The sequence below is a fragment of the Panthera uncia genome, chromosome C2 (assembly GCF_023721935.1).
Source record: "Panthera uncia isolate 11264 chromosome C2, Puncia_PCG_1.0, whole genome shotgun sequence".
NCBI lineage: Eukaryota > Metazoa > Chordata > Mammalia > Carnivora > Felidae > Panthera > Panthera uncia.
The window spans coordinates 56,986,988-56,992,902 of record NC_064810.1 but is presented as its reverse complement, the minus strand read 5'-3'; the positions used below and the strand labels follow the sequence as shown (position 1 = coordinate 56,992,902).

Here is a 5,915-nt window from a genome sequence, read left to right as displayed (position 1 = left end):
TTATGGTTTGAGAATCCCCTCAGGACTTTGACCATTTTGTTTATGTCTTTAAGTCTGTTGGGAGTATATACATGGTACATACAAGTGTGAAGGCATAAAATGTAATATAAACACCATAAATGTGATTCTATTACTCTTTTGCTGAAAATCACTTTAAGTCTTATTCAAGTCTTCACGTCTTTAAGATGTAAATTTCTTAATATTACATACAGACCCTCCATGACGAGACCCTCGACCATGTTCTTCACTGGATCCCTGACCACTGCTTCTGAACTTCCCCTCCAAGCTACACATACATGCACACATGTGAGCATACAAACCTCCCTAACTGTGGCTGTAGGTTTACTACATAATTCTGTCTGGATTTGTCTGATGTTATCCCTATCGGATATAACTTACACTAAGCCAAAGCAACCCAGCCTGTGCATGGTCCTGCCACTAAACTTGCAAAATTAAGAGATACGAGGCAGCCCCTGTCTTGACATTTTTAGAAGAAAGACAGTTAATTTACATTGAAAAAGCATTTGCTGTTGAGTGATATATGATTGGAGAGTATAAAAAGGGTGGCTAATGTATAGCCTATTGATAATTAGAGGTAGCTTGAACTTGGGTTATAATTCAAGCATTTATGAGACATGTGATCTTCTTAGTCAAGGAAACTTCTCTCAGCTTCAGTTTCCTTGTCTAAAAAGTGGGCCCAGCTAGAATACTAGGCAATCAGGAAATCGGGTTTATTTCTCACCCATTGGATGGGTAAAGAAGAGAATTACCTGGGTGAGGGATAGGGAGAATGGGGGGACTTGGCTGGTGGTAAAAAGTGGAAAGTACTGGATGAGTTGCCTCAAGTATTTGGAGGACTTGGAGTCTGGCTGTGAACCCATGAGCATTTTGAAAAGTGCAAAGAGCAAAGGCAGACCAGAAAATGGGAGTCAGAGGCAAAGGTCAGAGACAAGTCAGGCCTTAATGGAGGGAACAATAGGGTCAGGATCACACGAAGTGGTGATGGCTAGGAACAAAGTGGAGGGGACTGTGACTTGTCCCAGATCAGCCCAGACAATAAAAATGCATTAACTCCCAGGGTGATTGTGAGCATAGGCTATTAAAAGTCATGTAATTCGAAGCATTTAAAAAACCGTAAAGCTCTAACAGAGATTACTATTTTTATCTTATGGTATCATAAAGATGAAACAACTGCCAAAAAGCTTGTCAAGATTAACTCCATCAGGGAGCAACCTAACAGCTGTCCTCCCTTCTACCCAGGGGAACGTGCACTTGGCATTCACAGAAAACTTGCCTTTGCTTCTCCTTATGCGTCCGACGCTCTCTCAGACTCGGGGCATTCACCTTCTGCTTTGATCCCTCGGTGCTTCTGGTGAATCGTCCAATTCCCAACCATAAAGGCTAATGCAATAGCAGGACTTCAGGCATTTTGCATCAAGAAATCTCTCCACTCTTGCTACCTAGAGTTAAAAAATGTATTTCTGAAGGGCAAAGTTATTTTTTCCCCTACTTTATTATTTGTTGAGTCCTCTGTCCTAGTGAGACGATGTGCTTACATTCCATTACCATAAATTCAATTGTTGGAGAATTTGTTCTCAATCTTTTCTCCCCCCCTCTGGATATACAGCTACATTTAGGATAGGTTGTCATTAGAAAGTTGCTTGCTTTCCTTTTGTTGAAGAGTTCTCTGAACTTCTCACTGCCTGTTTGATTCTATTATTCCTTTTCAATAGCTTTTCATTTTCTCAAATAGTACTGGTCACTCTACTGTCCAGTGAATATTTTCCTACCAACAGATAGACATTTACCTGCCAGTCATAAAGGAACTGGTATACTGGAGATCTTTCCTTTGTGCATTAATTCACAAAATCAGTTTGTCATTGTCTTTCTTATTCAATGATCTATCCTCATTGGTCCTTGTTTCTTTCCCCTCATTCTTCAAAGCTGCACAGATTCCTGAGCAGGCAGATTATGCTGCCCCTTTCTGATAATATTAATCTGACATTCAGGGTGCTCCATTAACGTGCCTGTGGTCAGAAACACAAAGTGAAATGCTCATCTCAACCTCCTTTTTAAGAGAAGTTACTGCCCTGCACACTGTAATCACAGAACAGTGACGAGGCAGTCAGCCAAATGCATCTCCTCTGTCGAGAATGTTAAATTCTAGAATTTAATGTGGCTACAATCTACATGTTGAAGAGACCCCGGATTAGAAATGAGGCAAATTAAGTCATAATTTCCGTTCTGTATCGAAAAGTCTTTATTCATTGATCTTCTTACCACTCCTATATTTCCCTGATCTTTTACCCTGTAAAATTAGAAGCTTGATTAATTGACCTTTAAGGTTCCTGACAACTTTAGAACTCCATTTTCACAATTTCTTTTCTTCCTGTACAAATACAGTCTCCCCACAGTGGGAAAAACAAACAAACAAACAAACAACCCAGAGTGATTGGGGAAGTCAACAGAACAGACGTTTTAGCTGAGCTTGAAAGACAGAGTTCAACACTTCCAGATAGATGAAGGAAGAAAAGCGTTCTAAATAGCAAGTGCAAAGTCACAGAGGTGAATTAGCATGGAGTATGTGAACTTTGGGTAAATAACCAGTGTGGCACTCAAGGGGACCTCAAGCCTAGGATGGCGGCTCTAGCCTAGTGAGGTTTGTACGATCATATTACATGACTAACTTTGAATTAACATGGAATTTCTTAGTTGAAAAAAAAAAAGACATTAAATCACATTTACACAGAGGATAACAAGGGCCAGTGGGTTTTCCCGGCTCTCAGGAAGGAGCTTTGCAGTAGAGGCTCTAATTCTAGGGCCAGTAATTACTTTCAGGAGGCCAGACCAGTGAAGGGTTTCTGGAGCCTGCATGGAGTCAAGTATTAGGGGAGATGGCTCCTTAGTCTGACTGTCCACAGTGCAGCCAAAATGAAGAGCCCAAACTCAGTCCAGTTGTTGCACAAAGAGACAGAATCTAGATATGAAGCTCTGGAAAGGCAGATGGAAGGTTGGAAGTACAGCCTGAGGATAACAACAAAGATGATACCTTCTGCGTGCCCAGAAATTTATGGTGATTAAATTGTCTAAGGCAGTTAAAGGGTTTAACATACTTTCTGACCCGTAACATTGAATAAATGGAAGGGTGTTTATTGTTGTTGCTTAAGGCACTGAAATTTAAACACTGAAGGCCTTAGTTGAGGTTTGGTTGGCTTCTAACGTAAAGGGGTGAGACTACACAACAACAATAAAAACAACAAAGAAATAAAACAAGCAAAGAGCAAAAAATAGTAGAATGTTCCTCAAGCCCCAGGCGTTTTCCTATTCTTCCCCTGCCCTCCTCTCCATGCGATCTCCCAGGGAGCCCTCCCTAGTGCTTTTGCACTCATTCATTATGAGATCCAGATCCTACTCCACCCCCCTGCCCTACAGTGTTTCTGGTTACAATACACTGAGTTTTACATGGTGCTGCCATGACTTTGAACTAGAAGTTCCTCTCACCTCTCACTTAGAGGATCAAGAGGTAGTTTCATGAACTATAGTTGGATAGCACCAGCATGAAAGTCAGGATACCTGGGTTGTTTTTTGGGGTTTGTTGGTGGTGGTGGTGGTTTTTGGTTTTTGTTTTTTATTTTTTTTTGAAGCTCTGTCATTAATAAGCTAGGTGTCCTGAGCAAGTAACTCAATCTGCCTATGCCAGAGTTTCTTATCTGAAAAAAGAGATGAGTTAGATGACATGCAAGGACTTCTCCAAATACAGCAGTATGAAAGAGTGGCAGCACCTAGGGAATCTGCCCTCATTACTAAAGTTGCCAAAACGTCTCATCCCATCATCTTGGGCCTCAAACTAGCATCAGCTGCATAATACCAGATAATGAGCTCTAGCTGGAAGGAAAATGACAAAGAGGGAAGTAATACCCACAATGTTCCAAAGTTATTATTTTAGCCAACAGGAAGCTGTTCCCAATAGCCATGAGTTTGGATAAAGGACATCCAAAGAGCTAATGGCCATTTTTGGATATTCAGTAATCGGTAACTGTAGGCTATTTAATTCTCCTTGTTACAAGTCAACTTGAGCACCACACCTTTACTGGATGCCTCCCTCCTGCATGTAGGTGTCCTAGGCATGTCTTCTCTGTACTAGATATACTAATGCTTACCAACTAGATGTGCTAATGCTTACCAAATATCCACTTTCTTTAAAACATATTCTATAACTTGGCCGATTCTAGAGTGAAAAAAATCTCCTTATTTCCACGCTAAATTTGGATTAACATGTAAACTAACATCAGGATCTATTAGTTTACACATTCCTGGTGAGAGAGATTTAACTTAGGTTAAGGCTAGCTTTTCATGACAATTGCATTCTATCATTATCCACAGATACTAAGTCTTTGCCAAGAACTCCTTATGCTGATGTGGTTTCAAGAAGAACTATGAAGAGTCAATAAAACTGGAAACAGTAACAGCAAATATGATCTTTTATATCCTTATGATTAGGCCATTCGTATTTTCCAGTTCTCCAATGAAGTTGATGCCATCCCACTAATCCCCTCACTGTATTTGTGTACCTTTTATTTTCTGGTGTCTCTGGCTAAATGCACTTTCTAAAGGCATTGTGGGTTAAGGGAGAGCTATCTTCTCTGGAAATCCTCAGGCTACTTGGGTGTGTAAAGAAGACCCTGAGATCCATCCATCCTTACTTGGAGCTCTGGTCCTGCCATTAGTAAATAGCACTTCAGTATTTGAAATGACGCCCAAGGAGCTCTGAATCAGAGCTTCAGTGATTTACCTGAATCAATGTCTAGGTAAAACTTATTAAGAGTATCAAAAGAGATGGCGCATAAGAAGGCATTTTGCGATAGCATAAAACCTGGTTATATAATTAACATTATTGTGAGGACCTACCTTTCTTTCTTCTTCTCTCTGTTTTGCTGGTTTCCATGGAGCTAAAGATATTGTGAATGATGAGGCAGAATGGAAACTTGACCAGTGTGGCCCATTCAGACTATTCAGGAAATGAGATTATCAGAAATTCCTTTCAATAATGTAAAAGCAGGAGTGTTGAAACAAAGGTTTTGATAAATTCATTTTATAAGGCCAGATTGGTTCTCCATGTCCAAACATAAGCATGAATTAGTTCTTTCCCCAACATTTTTTTACTGTAGTATATGTCTTCTTTCTGTCTCCTAGTAATATATAGACCATTAAAATTAAGGAACATGACAATAAAACTACTGATTTTTGACCATTACCAAAGCAACTTATCATTAAAGAGAACATATTGAAGCAGTAAATCAAATGAACATTGCATCATGGAGACTATAAGGTTATTAAGAAAGAGGTTTTTTTCCTAACTTTTCAATATTAGGATATTGTGCTGTGAGGTATTTCAATGTGGGGGTTAGCGAAGGTAATTGAACTTATCTAGGAAGGTCACAATAATATTTTTTGAAAAGAAATGAATTAAACAATGAAACATTTTTAAAAATGTGATCTCCTGAAAATGCAATCTCTACTGTAGTCTTTTTCCACATTGACAATCTACTTTCTGTCCTTTCTGCATTCATAAGACCAGAGAAGTGGCAATAAATTGTGTCTCTCCCTGGTCGTGCCTGAATTCTGTGTAGAATATTTTAGACACACCTACTTTCTTCCTGATCACAGCAAAGGGTTTAAATCCATCAGCAATGTGATTCCCAGAACATATGGCTCATAGGGGAGAATAGCTTGCATTTAGCTCTGGCCAGCTGTCCAGAGCTCAACAATGTTGGTAACATATTTCAGGCCATATAAACTAGGAAATGTATTTAGAAAGTGCAAGCTAAGAAATGTACACTAATCTCTACTATATTCGAAAACACAAATTGCCATTGCATTATTGCTTAGAGCAGAATTTAATTAAATTATTCCTG

The 5,915-nt window shown here is 39.4% G+C and overlaps 1 long non-coding RNA gene across 1 annotated transcript in view; it reads right to left on the bottom strand.

Moving 5' to 3' along the window:
- Nucleotides 1-1,297: 1,297 nt before the first annotated feature.
- LOC125920941 (uncharacterized) overlaps nucleotides 1,298-5,915 on the bottom strand; it is a 171,549-nt gene continuing 166,931 nt past the window's right edge. The window contains exon 3 of the long non-coding RNA XR_007457258.1: nucleotides 1,298-1,460. This is a non-coding gene — a long non-coding RNA (uncharacterized LOC125920941). The remainder of the gene's footprint in view (nucleotides 1,461-5,915) is intronic.